The sequence below is a fragment of the Protopterus annectens genome, chromosome 12.part0, assembly GCF_019279795.1.
Source record: "Protopterus annectens isolate FY-2018-M chromosome 12.part0, PAN1.0, whole genome shotgun sequence".
NCBI classification, from domain to species: domain Eukaryota; kingdom Metazoa; phylum Chordata; order Ceratodontiformes; family Protopteridae; genus Protopterus; species Protopterus annectens.
Window position 1 is genome coordinate 152,356,651 of NC_056746.1, and position 16,885 is coordinate 152,373,535.

The window sequence follows — 16,885 nt, forward strand, 5'->3', positions numbered from 1 at the left end:
AAGGATGCTCTACCCCTAGATGTAATATCCAACTTGTAGTGGGAAATAAAGGTATGAGATGAAGCCCAAGTGGCTGCTGAACAAATATCATCCAGAGGAATCCTAGCCTTAAAGGCCGAGGTAGAAACTGACCGGGTTGAATGGGCATGTACCCCGGTGCGGGCCTTCCAGAAGCTTGATAAGCCAATAAGATGCACTCACGAAATCCAGCGTGACAATGAGACTTTGGAAATTGGCTTGCCCAAATTAAATTTAGCAAAGGAAATAAACAACTGGTCGGATTGCCTATGACCAGCTGTCCTGTTTAGATAAAATCTAAGTTGCCTGTGAACATCTAAGGAATGAAGCTTGTATTCACCCTTGTTTTGATATTTAGGAAAGAAAACAGGGAGGTTAATGGATTGATTAATATTTGCTTCAGAAGCTACCTTAGGAAGAAAGGACAGGTTGGTCCTGAGGTATACACGGTCCGGATGAAAGACCAAGTAAGGAGGCTTGGCTGAGAAGGCTTGAAGTTCTGAAACTCTCTTGGCCGAGCTAATTGCTACTAAAAAGGCCGTCTTGAAAGATAAAAATTTCAGATCTACCGTCGGACGAGGTTCAAGGGGAGCGGTCAAGGCATGAAGGACCAATGAAAGGTCCCAAGGGGGAACCACTTGCTTTACAGGGGGCCTGAGAAGAAAAGTACCTTTTAGGAAAATCTTACACAATTTGGCAGACATCAGTGGACTGGAGTCGTGACCAATATGATAATGAGAAATTGCCGCAAGTTGCACTTTGACCGTGGAACTGCTGGCACCATCATTAAAAAGAGTGGTTAAGAAGTCAAGCACCAGAGGAAGGGGAAAGTACAGTTTTGTACCTACCATAAATGTAGATGTTCGAAGATCCACATTGCTGCAGTCCTAACACTTGGGTAGTCCGCTGTCCCAGTCGGCCCGAATACCAAAGTATAAGGCTGACGTCGGTCAAGGCACATTTGACTGACATCAGAACGTCAGGGTACAAATGCGCATGACCGACGTCATATCCTCAGTCTTTTCTTGCCCCAGATGTCAGAAGACCCTAAAAAGATAAGGCCAAAACCAAAAAACACCAAAACACTCCTGTGCCTAAAATATGTACAATATATACAAATGTACAAAAAATAGAACCTCACCCACACAACCACCCCTAAACACAGAGGGAAGGAGGGAGGAAAATTGGACTGCAGCAATGTGGATCTTGAACATCTACATTTATGGTAGGTACAAAACTGTACTATGTTCTTCATCTCACATTGCTGCAGTCCTAACACTTGGGTAGAATCCCAAAGCAGAGGTAAGGGAGGATGGCTAAGCTATAATGAAGCAGGAGCTGCCAAAATGCCCTGCAACACAGCAGTGGCAAAACCAGCCCTGGACTTAGAATAGAGAGGAAGGTGGTAATGCTTGGAGAAAGTATGCACTGAACTCCAAGTAGCTGCCTCCAAAATATCCTTAGTTGCCACCCCCCTTAGAAAAGCTGTTGAAGTGGCAGTAGCCCTAGTGGAATGAGGCCTAATCCCAGCTGGAATCTCTTTGCCATGATGGGAGTAACAGAATGCAATGCAAAACCCAATCCACTTAGAAATAGTTTGTTTTGACACAGGCTTGCCCTGAGAACTCAAAGCAAAAGAAACAAACAACTGCTGAGACTGCCTAAAATCCCTAGTCCTGCTTAAATAATACGCAACTGCCTGTGTACATCTAAAGTGTGCAAAATCTTTTCCCCTATTTTGGGGATCTGCATAAAAAGTAGGCAAATGAATAGTTTGGTTTAAAGCCACACTAGAAACCACCTTAGGCATAAATGAAGGATTAGAATGTAATGATACCCTATCCTTATGAAAAATCAAAAAAGGCTCCACCGCCATAAGGGCCTGCAATTCAGAAACCCTTCATGCAGAAGTAATGGCCAACAAAAAAGCAGTCTTCCATGACAAGTATTTCAACTCAGCAGTAGCCGCAGGCTCAAAAGGTTGTAGAGTAAGTTTCTCCAACACAAAATTGAGGTCCCAAGCAGGAGTAGGAGCTCTTCGTGGGGGTCTTATATTCTTTGCCCCTCTAAGAAATTGCTTGAACAAAGGATGAGAAAACAATGGTGGGTCACAATCATAGTGAGCTGAAATTGCTGCAGCATGAATCTTAATGGAAGAGAAAGACAAACCTTTGTCCAATAGCTCAGTAAGATATTGAAGAGCCACACTCAAATCAGGCTCAGAAACATCCAAATCCTTTGCTGCACTCCAAAATAAAATCTCTTCCATTTTTCTGCATACACCTTACGTGTACTAGGTCTTCTGGCTTCCGTAATCACATTCAAAACTTGTTGAGGAAGTTGAGACCTGCTGTGGTTCAAAAGAGAATATGCCAGGCTGTTAGATGAAGAGAGTGAAGCTTGACATTGAGTAGATGACCGTCCCTCTGAGACAAAAGGTGTGGAATCAAAGGTAAAGGCCATGGAGGCTTTCTTACCAGATTCCTCAGTAATGGGTACCAGTGTTGCGAGGCCAATCTGGAGCTATCAAAATCATCCTTGGCTTGTCTTGTCTGACCTTTAGGAGTACCTTTGGGAGGAGAGGCAGAGGTGGAAAGGCATACACATGAAGATTTTCCCAACTGAACGAAAGAGCATCCACTTTCCAAGCTGTGTGATGATAACTTTTCGTGCAAAACTTTGGCAGCTGGTGGTTTAGTGGAGAAGCGAACAGATCTATGTCTGGAGTTCCCCATGACACTGTCAATTTTTGAAATACATGAAGATCCAGTTTCCACTCGTGGGGATCCATGATTTGCCTGCTTAACACATCTGCTAAGGAGTTCTGTGCTCCTGACAGAAACCTTGCTTGAAGAGTAAGCTGCAAGCTGAGCGCAGTCTCCCACAAAATCATTGCTTGCCTGCATAGAGGATAAGAATGTGTTCCCCCTTGCTTGTTGATGTACCACATGACAGTTGTGTTGTCTGTTAGAATCAACACCTGCCCTGGAAGAAGTAACTCCTTGAAAGCCTTCAATGCAAACTGGACTGCTAACATCTCCTTCATGTTGATATGTAGATGCTGTAGTCTGGCAGGCCACTTGTCTTGTATCCACTTTCCATTCAGATGAGCTCCCCAAGCTATGTCTGAGGCATCTGTCGTTAGAATCTGACTCGCCTCTGGCCGGGTCACAGAGAGTCCCTTGTTTAGGTGACATTCCTGAGCCCACCACAAAAATTCCTTTTGAATGCAAGGTATTATTTGAATGACAGTGTCCAGATCCTGGCAGTGCTGTGTCCATACATTTTTGAGATACCATTGTAGCTTCCTCATATGCAGTTTGGCATTGGGAAGCACCAGAATACAAGATGCCATGAACCCTAATGCTTGAAGGACTGTCCTTGCAGTCAGCACGGACTGATGAGATAGTTGATGGAAGTAAAGGGATAGACTCTTTTGTTTGTCCGGGGTTAAAAAAGGCCATCTGGGCTGCTGTATTCAGTCTCACACCCAGAAAGCACATGTCTTGAGAGGGTACTAGACTGGACTTTATTTCGTTCACAGAATACCCCAGGCATCTTAGCACTGCTATCACATAATCCAGATGCTGAAGAAGCTCGTCCTTTTCTTGAGCCAGAATCAGACAGTCGTCCAAGTAAGGATAGATTTGTATTCCTTTCAGCCTGAAAAAAGCTACAACTGGAGCCAGAACTTTGTGAATACTCTGGGCAGTAGATAAGCCAAAGGGCAATGCAGAGAACTGATAATGGGAATTTCCAGCTCGAAAAAGCAGATACTTCCTGCAACTGAGTCTGATAGGCACATGAAGGTAAGCCTCCTTGAGATCTAAAGTTACCATCCAGTGATCTTTGCCCAGCAGAGGTAAAAGCTGTTGTAACGTCAACATTTTGAACTTGGGAATGTCCAAATAAGTGTTGAGGATAGACAAATCCAAAATTGGTCTCCACGTGTTCCCCTTTTTGGTACTAGGAACAGGCGAGAATAAAATCCTAGGCCCCTTTCTGGCACAGGAACCGCTGAATGGCCCCTATCTGGAGCAACAGAGAAATTTGCTTGTGAGCCTCTTGTCTTTGTAGAGGAGGAATGTCTGGCATGCCTTTGAAAGGAGGCAAGGTATGGAAATAAAACCTGTAACCGTGGTGAACGATATCCAATACCCATCTGTCTTGGGTAATAACACTCCAGTTTTCTTTGAAAAGTGCCAGCCTTCCTCCCAAAGGTGCTGCCAGACGAGAAGGCTCTGGCAGCTGAAAAGGCAAGTCATTGGGTCTGCTTACGAAAGGACTGACCCCTGCCCTCACCAGAAGACTGGGCAGGCGAACTGCCTGCTCTAGGCCTAAAAGAACCTTGAGCTCTGCCCCTACCACGTCTAGATCTACCCCTAGACTGAGAATCATAAGAAGGATAAGTCCACCCCTTAGTAGGCCAATTTCTACTAAACTTTGGAGGCTGAACCTGCAAAAATCTTTAACAGTCTGCATAGACTTAGCCTTGTCCTCCATTTTCTTTAAAACTGCGTCCACAGGCGCACCAAATAACACATCAGATTGTAAAGGAGCATCTAAAATCCTTGTCTTTACATGTTCAGCTAAATTCTGATCCTTGAGCCAGGCGTGCCTGCGAAGAACAGAACCAGTGGCTGCCACCCTCGAAGAGGCCTGTACAACATCAAAACCACATTGCAAGGAATGCTTACCCACTTGTTCAGAAACATGAACTAAATCCTGCAACTCTTTACACTCAATACCTTCCGCCAGAGCATCTACCTTAGACTTCAATTGTGAAAGGAGATAATTTTGGTATTTCAACATGTGAAACTGGCAATTCAAAGCCCTCATGGCTAAAGTGGAAGAAGTATACACCTTTTTCCCCATCTATCCAAAGCCCTTGCCTCTATCAGAAGGAACAGGATTTTTAACAACAGAAGCCTTAACACCTTTAGGGCCCTGAGAAACAGTTTCTGGGTCTGCCCTGGGACTCTTAAAAGATACTTATGAGCTTCAGGCACCCTATAATACCTGTCCGGTTTAACTGGGGCAGGAGGCAAAGAATCAGGGTTCAGGGAAGCCTCTGCAAAACATCCTCTACCACATCCAGAACAGGAGGTATAGCTAAAGGCCTATGCTGGGGTAGAAACAAAAATTCCCTAAGCCTTTTCCTAGAATCAGAGAAATCTTGACCTTCCCATTTAAAATGCTCCCTCATGGAATGAAGGGTCTCTGAAAAGAAAAATCCTCAGGAGGAGAAGCAAGGTGTAAAGTCATCTACATCAGAATCAGAATAAGGAGGATACTCCTGCAAGTCTTCAGCCGAAGACTCAGAAGCCTCCGAACACTGCTCAAAACTTTCAAGCTCAGGTTCCACCCTAGGCCTCTTATCAGGGGGGGGGTAAAGAACCTCTAATCATAGTAATCAAATCTTCTGCCATTTTAAGCATATGTTTCTTAGGCAGAGACCCTGAAGAACTAGGGGAGACCCCCACTGAAGTTAACCCTGGCCTACCTCTAGAAGGAGCCTTGGAAACAGAAGGGGAAGGCCTAACCACCTTAGGAAGGGAGGGAGAACAGCTACCTGAGAAGCCCCTTCAGCCTGGCCTACCTCCTGAGAGGACACATCTTGTAACAGTAAAGTCTCACCCTGAGAATCCAAAGGAACTTCTGGTAGAACCACCGGCTCCACCGAGCCCTCTAAAGAACCGGCGTCCGGGACAGACGGTTCTTCCACCCTAGGCTGCTTTGTCCTTGCGCTTTTTAGGCGGGCCGGAGCATCCGGCGGCATGTTGTAATTACGCTTCCCAAAACTAACCTGGCACAATCTAATCTTCTCTTAATAGTGCGTTTGTTAAATCTAGCACAAGAGCGACAGCCAACAACGTCGTGCTCAGGCCCTAAGCAAGGTATACACAATGTATGGTAATCCCTATGAGGTATCTGTTTCCCACAAGAAATACAGTTATTCACTTTTTCTGACATCCGGTTAAATACTGAGGCAAGAAAAAAACAAAATATTCCCCAACGGGGTACTTAGCCAACTTTGATTCGGTCTGAAACTCCGACTTCAGAAAATTTCAGAACGCCAACCTGCACTCGCAATACCGCTTCTGCATCAGACCATGCGGCAAAAAAGACTGAGGATATGACGTCGGTCATGCGCATTTGTACCCTGACGTTCTGATGTCAGTCAAATGCGCCTTGACCGACGTCAGCCTTATACTTTGGTATTCGGGCCGACTGGGACAGCGGACTACCCAAGTGTTAGGACTGCAGCAATGTGAGATGAAGAACATCTGTGAAGGGGTTTAGACCTTGCCGCTCCGCCCAAATGGAGAACCGTTTCCACTTGCTGCGGTAAACTTTCCTGGTGGATGGTTTATGAGCCGCTACCAGGATGGCTTTAACTGGAGACGAAATACCGGGAGTCCTGATCAGGATTGGAACTGGAGCAGCCAAGCGGTCAGCTTCAGGTTGTCCAGATTCGGGGCTGATAAGCGGGAGGGGTGAGATCAGATCCGGAATGGGATCTAGAATCCAAGGAGGATTCACTGAGTGAGACCTTAGGAAAGGGAACTAGATCTGTCGAGGCCAAAATGGGGCAATGAGAATCATTCTGCACCCCAACCGAGAGGCTTTCTGAAGAACTTGGAGCATCAGAGGCAAGGGGGTAAGCATAAAGACCGGGTGGCCAAGCATGCACCAGAGCGTCTCTTGGGGTATCTCCGGGAGGAGGTATTAGAGCGAAAAACTGTCGCACTTGGTGTTTGAGGAGGCATAAAAGATCGCAACAAGGAGTTCCCCACCGTGCGAAGATGCGTTTCGCTACCTGAGCATTGAGAGACCACTCGTAAGGGGTGAGAATGGTGCGACTGAGTTTGTCCACAAGGATGTTGGACCGACCCGGAATATGCGTTGCTATGAGAAAGCGGTTGGTGGAGATTGCCCATTCCCACACTCTCATGGCTTCTCGACAAAGAGGGTAAGACCTGGTTCCTCCTTGCTTGTTGATATACCAGACGAAAAACATGTTGTCCGACTGAATCGCAATAGTTCCCAAGGGAAGAAAGGCCTGAAGTGCTAGCAACGCTAAGAGCACTGCTCTCATCTCTAGAACGTTGATGTGCAGTAAGGTCTCTGAATCGTTCCACGTGCCTTGGACCGTCCGGCCTGCAAAATGCCCCCCCCCCACCCGAGGCGGGAGGCGTCCGTGGTCACCGTGGCGAGAGAGGGAGAAGCACAAAAGGGGTGGCCTCCGTGGAGATCCGGAGAGTGGAGCCACCACAGGAGGGACCGCTTGCAAGCCTTGCTGATCGCAATGGGATGATGCATAGGAAGAGCAAGATACGACCACTGAACTAGGAGTGTCCATTGAAGGATGCGCATATTGAACCAGGCGAGAGGAAGAAGAGCTATCGCTGCCGCCATGGACCCTAGAGCCCTCAGGACCAACTCCGCCGGAACTGAGCTGGAGTGGAGAATGGCCCGCACCTGGAGCTGCAGATTCTGAATTCTGTCCGCAGTGAGGAAGGCTCTTAACCGTCTCGTGTCTAACCTGGCACCTATAAAATCTATGAACTGCGTGGGTGCTAGGCTTGATTTTTCTGTATTTATTGTGATGCCCAGATGGGGAGCTAGATGGAGGAAGGAGTCTCGCGCCAATAATAGTAGATGCCTTGTTGGAGCGGTGAGAAGCCAGTTGTCCAGGTAAGGGAAGACCGTGGGCCGCTACCACTGCTAATACTTTGGTGAACACCCTGGGGGCTGTGGTGAGACCAAAGGGAAGGACCCGGAATTGGTAGTGACTGGCTCCCAGCCGGAAGCGGAGAAACCTCCTGGAGCGCCTGTCCATTAGTATGTGGTAGTACGCATCCTTGAGGTCTATGGAGCACATCCAGTGATTTTCTCTCAGAAGGGGGAGAATAGACTGCAACGTAACCATTCGGAACTTCTCCTTGGGAACTGCCAGGTTCAAGAGTGAAAGATCTAAAATTGGTCTTAGATCCCTCGTCTTTTTTGGCACTAAAAAAAACCTGGAGTAGAACCCTGATCCGATCTGGTCTGGGGGGACGGGCTGGATGGCTCTTCTCTTTAGCAGATGGCCAATTTCTGCCAAAGCGGCCTCCCACTGACCGGGTGGAACGTCGGGGAGGGACTTAAATTTTGGCATGTGACGAAATGGGATACGGTATCCTCTGGATATGATTTGGAGGACCCAGCGGTCTGATGTTATGGACTCCCATGCCGCTAGGTGCTCAGCGTCCCCGACTGCCTCCAGAGTGGAGCAGCCGGGCAACCCTTCAGGGCTGCTGCGGGCCGTTCAGAGAAGGTTCTCTGGACCCGAGTTCCTGGGAGCCCCTCTGCCCCTGGGGCGGCGTCCTCCCTGTCCTCCTCTGCCACGGAAGGACTGGTTGTCCGGAGCGGGTTGGGATTGCTGCGACTTCCGGAACAACATCTTCTTCTGGCCCTTTTGGTTCCTAGAATAGGGCCTCTGGGGCACAGAGAAGCGGATTCCGACGGCAGACAGCGTCTTCCCATCCTTTTCGCTCTGGGTCAAGGTATCACGAACAGTTTTGCCAAAGAGGGCAGAACCATCGAAGGGGGCGTTCGCAAATGACGCCTTGAAGGGCTCCGTGAAATCGCAATGACGGAGCCAGGCCTGACGTCTGGTAACTAGGCCTGTCCCTGCGGCTCTAGCGGCACCTTCCATAGCATGGGACAGTAACTGCATAGAGGTATTAGTGACGGACCTGAGAGTGGCCATACGGGTGGAGTGCAAAACTTTGTCCTCCTCCGACATGGACTCTGGGGGGGATGCAGCGTATTCCTTGATAAGATCGCGCTGCATCCTAATCACATGTGCCAGGTAGTTAAGCGCCCTTACTGAGAAGGTCGCTGAACTAAACATCCACTTGCCCAAGCAGTCCATCATCTGAGACTCCTTGCTCGGGGGATGGACTGAGGGACTCTCCTGAGCAAGTTCCCTCTTGGTGGCTGCCACCGTCAACATGGCATCTACCGGAGGCTCCTTACTCCAATGGGCACAGTCAGCCGGGGGACTAAGTATATGGTCAGGCCTTTTTGGGATTGGCTCCACGGTGTCCGGTTCCTTCCACGCCCTGGTGGTAATCAGGTCCACCAGGGGGTCGGCAGGAGGGGACACCCAAGAGGTAGACTGGCCCGCTTCAAATGCCTCCAAGAACACGGACTCGTCCGAGGAAGACTTGGGGGCAGACCACCCCCCCCCCTTATGCGAAGCATTTCCATGATGTCTCCAAAGGAGACATCCTCAGGGGGTGATCTTGGGGAAGCTTCCCCTTCCTCCAAGTCCGTGTCTTCAAGTGAGAGACTCGGGGGAGTCTCTGTGCCTCCTCTTGCATGTATGTTTGCGGGGGGCATCCTCCGGGGGGGCTGTCAGAGGACTCCTCGCAAACTGTGACCTGTTCCAAGGGAACAACTTGGGGCAAAGGAGCGGGCTGTCCCAATGGCCGGATGGTGGAAGCCTGGCCCAATGCAGATGGAGCATGGGACGGAGCCGAAGCAAGTGCCGGGGGTCCAGAAACCCTCAACAGGGCCCTCTCCACTACATCAAAAGCCGAGGGGGAGCCGACCTCAACCAAAGGATCCGATAATCGGCTCCCCCTGGGATCCGAAGAGTGGATCGGAGCCGGCACCGAAGCGCTCGGATCCGAGGGGACAGTGCGCTCCGACACAGACGGCGCCGAAGGAGCACTGATCCCCGGATCGGCTCGGATCCAGGCTCGAGGTCGGATCCGGCACTCGAGGGCAGGGTCGGATCCGGCACAGTACTATCGGTGCCGACCCACCCCGAAGCTGCTCGGCTCCAACTGCTCGAACCCGGGTAGCGGGTCGGAGAAGGAGCTATAGGTTTAAAGAAGTCGAGCTCCCCAGAGGGGCAAACACTCCCATCTGCATCTGGGCCTTGATGAACCTTATCATCCGGTCCAGATCAGCATCCGATAAACTATAAGTCGATCTCGACGAGGCTACCGAGGTAGGCCTTGAGTGCCTCCTGGATAGCCTCAACGGAGATCGGGTCTCCTCCTCCTCAGGTCCCGGTGAAAAGCACAGGGCGGAGCCGAGGAGGGGAGAACCAGCAGACAAGGAGGCCGGAGGAGAAGCCGCTTGGCAGGCGGGCGAAACAGAGGTCTCGGCCCGCTTATGGTGCTTCTCCCTCCGGTCCTTCTTTCTAGCTTCCCTCTCCTCCGAACCACTACAGGGAGGTTGAGTCCCAGGAGGAGGAGGGGAGCCGGAGAGGAGGAACCGTGACACGGTACCCCGAAGGAAGCCGGAGCCGAGTCCGGGGGCAAAAGTCCCGCCAGGACCAGCTTCGACCTCCGCTCCTTCAATGCCCTGGGGTTGAACCCTGCACAAATGGAACATCCATAAGTGAGGTGCTCAACCCCAAGGCATCAAACGCACAGAGTGTGGCCATCAGCAGGAGAAAGCTTATGGCCACACTCGGAGCACTTCGAAAAAATAGCCTTAGGTTGTTCAGACATCCTAAGAGCCTAGCTTTTACTTAAACTAATGTAAAAATAGTAAAAGTAAACTAGTCACACAACACAGGCCTAAACACACACTACGCTACCAGCGAGGGGAGGGAAACTAAATATAAAAAGGTTAAAACAACTATAGCTACAAAAAGGGGAACCTAAACTTTCACACAAAACTGTCAAAAAAGTTAAATTTTAGCACTAGAAAAAGCTGAATAAAGCACTTAGCTGTACAGCTCGAGAAACCAATCTGGTCACCAGCGCGGCAAACTAGATCTGAGGTCATGTAGGGAGAGCAGGGCATTATGGGTGAGGGGAGGAGCTGAGAGCTCGGATCCATAGCTGGAAAACCATGCCGGTTCGGATCCGATATCGGATCCATAACCCACAGGTTGCAGACAAATGAATCTCCTACTTCAGATCAATACATCTCTCCGACTTGGTCATCTTATGACAAGAGACTCACTATACAGGTGGGGGCAGGAGGAAGGGAAGTATGAACAAGACAGAGATAACATTACGATAAATCTGTATCAAGTACATAATTCATAACCAATGTTGTCTTTTCAGTCTGGTTTCAACCAAGGGACAGTGTCCCCATCCATATAACACCCCTGGGAAGATCTAAAGAAGGATACTCCACAACGTGGTAGAGTCAAATAAAGCCCTAGACTGAATGCCCAGCTTGTAGTGAGACACAAAGGTACGAGAGCTCACCCAAGTCTCTGCTGCACACACATCATTTAATAACATGCTGGAGAAAAAAGCAGTAGAAGTGGGCATGGCTCTGCTGGAGTGACCTTCAGGTTTACAATGCAAAGTCTTACCTCTCAAGTTATAAGAAAAGGAAATACAGACAGTCACTTGGATAACAAATTTAGACACATGGTATAGCCAATTAAAATTTGGAAAAGGAAACAACTAATTGAACTTCGTAAATGGTTTTGTCCTGTCCAAGTAAAATCTCAGTTGTCGATGCACTTCCAAACAATGCAATAAGTATTTACCGTTGTTAGAAAAAAAAAAAGCGGGCAGGTGAACAGACTGATTTAAAACTAGTCTCAATGGCCACTTTAGGAAGAAAAGGAGGGTCAATGTGAAGGGAACTAAAGCTAAAAACACAGCATCAACAGGACCGGATGGTGTCCCCGGCTGTGTGCTACACGAACTCAATGAGGAACTAAACCCACACATAAGGCTGCTGTTTAATCTTAGCCTTACCACAGGAAACGTACCCAAAGAGTGGCGTACGGAAACTGTGGTCCCACTCCACAAAGGCGGTGCTTCTACGGACCCTGGTAATTACCGCCCCATAAACTTAACAAGCCTGGTCTGCAAAGCTATGGAGAGGATCATAATGGAACTCATAAAGACACAGGGGACCTACAGACATTGGATCCTACCCAATTCGGCTTTGTCAAGGGCAGATCATGCCTCTTGAACTTGTCGACTTTTTTGAAACAGTCACCAAGGCCATTGATGAGGGTAAGGCAGTTCACACAGCCTACCTTGACCTTGCAAAAGCTTTCGACACAATACCCCACTCGGGTATCATAGAAAAGCTCACCAGCTTAAATGTAAACCCATATGTCACAAGATGGGTTGCAAACTGGCTCAAGGACAGAACCCACAGGGTTAGAGTTGCTGGTGCCATGTCAGACTCCAAGCCAGTCACAAGCGGTGTCCCACAGGGCTCAGTCCTGGGCCCCTTCTTGTTCGGCATCTACTTTTCAGAAGTGCAGGCAAACATAGGAGGATTGTGGCTGACAAAGTTTGCAGATGACTGCAAACTGGGCGCCATAGTTGAAAATCCATCAGACACAGATATCCTTCAGAGAGGTCTCATAGAACCGGATAACTGGTGCCAGAGCCATGGCCTTAAGCTAAACGCCAAAAAATGTATAGTCATACCCTTTGGTAAAAACAAGGTAACCCCAATTTACCACATAGGTGGCAATCCATTAAGCACAGAAGAGGTTATCAGGGACCTGGGGACCCAAGTTGACAGTAACCTTTCTTTTGACACACATTGCCAAAGTGGTTAGGAGGACCTTCTACATTGCCCACCTGATTATAAAGGGATTCACATCCCGATCAAGGGAGGTCATTGTTCCCCTGTACTCTTCACTTAATCAGACCAATGATCGAGTACAATGCCCCATTCGGAATGTATCTTACCAAACAAACACCTGCAGCAATTGGAAAGACCCCAAAAGTTCCTCACCAAAAGGATAAAGGGGCTCAAAAATATGCCATATGCTGCCCGACTGAAGAAACTCCAGCTCTATTCAGTCGCATACAGTCTGCTCAGAGGTGACCTGTGCCGGACATACAAGGCCATGTCCAACCTGGAATTAATGGACATGCTCCACCTCAAAAAATCCAAATCCACCAGAGCCACAAGAGCAAGAGACTTAAACCTCAACACGGATATAAATAGGACGTGCTGGAGGGACAGATTCATCACCCAGAGACTCCCTATGCTGTGGAACAGAATCCCGGTCCATGTGAGACAGAGCACCTCGCTGGCTCTGTTCAAGAGGAATCTTGACCAGTGGATGGGAGATCGTAGGTTTACCCCGGGGATCATCTCTGCATCACTGCTGGACAGAGGCACGGCAAACTAATGGGTATAGTATTCTTCAACCTAAGGGGTGGTGAAAGCCACACAACTCTGGCTAGGCTTATAAATGCCCTAGGGCAGATAGCCTAGTAGCAGAAAGAGCTTGTAGCATGGACACTGCCCTGGCTGAAGTAACAGGCACCAGAAACAGTCTACAGGTTAATCCCATCTATCAACCTCTTAGAGTAAGAAATCTGGACAAAGCCATTAATAAAAGTGGGACAAAGGCCCGAAAATAGGGAAAATCTTTAAATATTGCTCTTACAAACATTGAAAGTTGATAAAATAACAGTTTGTACATTAGCATAAATTTTCTGAAGGGTATTAAGTCTGAAACTCAAATTTCTGTCTTTTTTTTTTTTTTTTTAACTTCAGTCTTTAATGATTTGTCACCAACTTGCTAGAAAAATAGAAGTTATGTTCTTACCATAACGTTCCATGTTAGTTGTCTTCTTCTCGCCTTCTTCTTGCTGGATGGGTTCAGAGCCGATCTCGGCTCCGACTCGGCCACTCTAAAAGCTCGAGAGTTGGTTCCACCGGCTCGAGGCTCCCCTTATATCCCACAATGCTAGGCGTGAGTTACCTCAGATCTCGTTTGTAAGCTAACCCCAGCTTAAAATAGTATCAGAAGAGCTATAAACAAAGTCCACCTCTAAAACCAGGGAGAACGAAGGGTAACCTATATCCTCATCCAGGAAATATGCACAACAGCATATGCCTAATAAAAGAGGTGGTAGAAAGAGAGGTCACAATCAAAAACTCCTCTAGGTCTGTCCAGGCCAGGGGGAAGGAGGGTGGGGCCTTAAGAAGGCGAGAAGAAGACAACTAACATGGAACGTTATGGTAAGAACATAACTTCTATATGTTAAGTTGTCTATCTCGCCTTCATTCTTGCTGGATGGGACCGTCCTAGCACCTTGTCCCGGGTGGCCTAACGGAACAGACTCTTGAGAACAGTGGAACCAAAGTTAGCTCTATGCCTAGAAGCTAAATCCAACTTATAATGAGAAATGAAAGTGTGAGGAGTAGCCCAAGTAGCCGCTGCACAAATGGTGTCAATAGGCAGTCTGTCTTGGAAGGCTAAAGAAGTAGCCAAAGCTCTGGTAGAATGAGCCTTAGGTTTGTTAGGCAGCTTTTGGTGTCTAATTTCATAAACAAGGGAAATCAGAGATGTTAGCCATCTAGATAATGATACCTTTGAAACTGAAAGTCCCTTTCTGCCTTCTGCATAGGAGACAAACAGCTGGTCAGATTTTCTGAATTGTTTTGTTCTATCCAAATAGTACCTCAACTGACGATGAACATCTAGCCAGTGTAATTTTTGTTCAGACCTATTGGAATAATCTGGAAAAAAGACAGGGAGGTCAATGCTTTAATTTAGGTTTGACGTCGAGACTACCTTAGGCAAAAAGGACGGGTTGGTTCGTAAGGATACCCTGTCCTTATGGAACAATAGATAAGGAGGTCGACAGCTGAGTGCATGAAGTTCTGAAACTCTTCTAGCTGAAGTAATAGCTACCAGAAAGAGAGTCTTCCATGATAGCAATTTTAAAGAACAGGAGGCTGCAGGTTCGAAAGGGGGAAGAATCAAAGAAGTAAGAACTAAATTTAGATCCCAAGGAGAAGGAGGATTTCTTATAGGAGGTCTGAGAAGAAAAACTCCTTTCAAAAAGGCCTTGCAAAGCTTGTGGGACATTGAGGCAGACTCAGAAATACCCACATGAAAGTTAGAAATAGCTGCCAATTGAACTTAGAAGGAGATGAACCTGCATGGAAGAGTTCAGCTAGAAAATCAAGGACTATTTGGATGGAAGTAGTGAAAGGATCTATGTCCCTTCCTTGAGCCCAATATGTGAAGCGTTTCCACTTACTCAAATAAATCTTCCGAGTGGAAGATTTATGGGAAGCTATCAAAATATCTCGAACGGAGTGAGATAATTGAGGAAGCCTGGCTAAGGTTGGAACAGGAGGAACCAAGCAGTGAGGTTCAGAGAGGGGAGGGAGCGATGAAACCGACCCGACTGATGGATCAAAAGATCTGGAACTAGGTCCAGATGCCAAGGTCGCTCCAATAGAAATTGATGTAGAAAGGGGAGCCACACCTGTCGAGGCCAGTAAGGAGCAATGAGGATCAACGAGGCCTTCTGAGCGATAGCTTTCTGTATCACTTGAGAGATTAGTGGGAAGGGAGGAAATGCATACAGAAGTCCCCGGGGCCAAACTTGGACTAGAGCGTCTCTGCTGGGTTGGCCTGGTAAAGGGAATAGAGTGAAATAATCTCTGCACTTGCTGTTTTGGGGAGTAGCAAAAGATCGCAGCAAGGCTGACCCCACTTGAGAAAAATTTCTCTCACAACAGAGTCTTTCAGAGACCACTCGTGAGGCATGAGGATAGCTCTGCTCAACTTGTCCGCGATTTGATTTGACTTCCCGGGGATGTGCGTTGCTATCAGAAACCGCTGAGAAGAAATCGCCCATTGCCACAATCTGAGTGCTTCTCGACACAGGGGGTAGGACCTGGTTCCGCCTTGTTTGTTGATGTACCACACTACAGACATATTGTCTGTCTGGATTGCAATCGTTCCCAAGGGAAGAGAGTCTTGAAGGGTTTGCAACGCTAAAAGCACTGCTCTCATCTCCAGAACATTTATGTGCAAGTGGCATTCGTCTGGTTGCCATGTGCCCTGGACCGTCCTGCCCTGATAATGCCCCCACCCGATCAGGGAGGCGTCCGTTGTCAGAGTAGCAACCGGAGGGAGGAACAAAGGGTCTTCCCAACAAGAGCTGAGGGAAGACATCCACCACATGAGATGATTTCTGCGCCTGCGTGATCATAATGGTGTGGGACATTGGAAGTTGCTGGTATGACCATTGTGTAAAGAGCATCCATTGAAGGATTCGCATGTGGAATCTGGCTAATGGAAGCAGAGGTATGGCCGCCATAATTCCCAACACTTTCAGAACTAACCTGGCTTTGATTCTGTTGTTGTTGAAAAGGAGTGAGACCAGTTTGTGTATGTCTGTTATTCTCTGATCTGTTAGTCTCGCAGACATGTCTACTGTGTCTAGATTTGCGCCTATGAAGGTAATAGTACGTCAAGGCGACAAAAACAGACTTTTCGCAATTTATTGAAATGCCTAACTTTTGACAAATGCGAAAAGTATAATCCCTGGCCATCAGAAGGAGATGCTTGGTGGGAGCTGTGAGGAGCCAGTCGTCCAAATATGGAAACACCTGGAATCCTTGTCGTCTCAGGTGAGAAGCTACCACTGCCATGCATTTGGTAAACACCCTGGGGGCAGTGGTGAGACCAAAGGGCAGGGCCCTGAATTGAAAATGACTGGTTCCCAGCCTGAAGCGGAGGAATCTTCTGGAGCGTCTGTTCATTTTATGTGATAGTACGCATCCTGAAGGTCTATAGAGCACATCCAGTTTCCTTTTCCCAATAGGGGAAGGATGGACTGCAGCGTGACCATCCGAAATCTTGTTTTCTTGACTGATCTGTTTAAGATACTGAGATCCAAAATTGGTCTCCAGTCCCCTGTTTTCTTTGGAACTAAAAAGAACCTTGAGTAGATTCTGGATCCTTGCTGGTCTGCTGGAACTGGCTGAATTGCTCTTTTCGCAAGCAGCTTTGAAATTTCCAAAACCGCTAGATCCCTTTGAGCGGGTGGAACATCTGGAAGGGATTTTTTTGCTTGGTTTGGAATGCGAAGAAAGGGAAAAGAATAGCCTT

At 47.9% G+C, this 16,885-nt stretch overlaps 1 protein-coding gene across 2 annotated transcripts in view; it reads right to left on the reverse strand.

The window, feature by feature from the left end:
* The window catches only part of GSPT1 (G1 to S phase transition 1), a 960,922-nt gene that overhangs the window by 844,279 nt on the left and 99,758 nt on the right, over window positions 1–16,885 (reverse strand). The gene's annotated exons all lie outside the window — the stretch shown is intronic.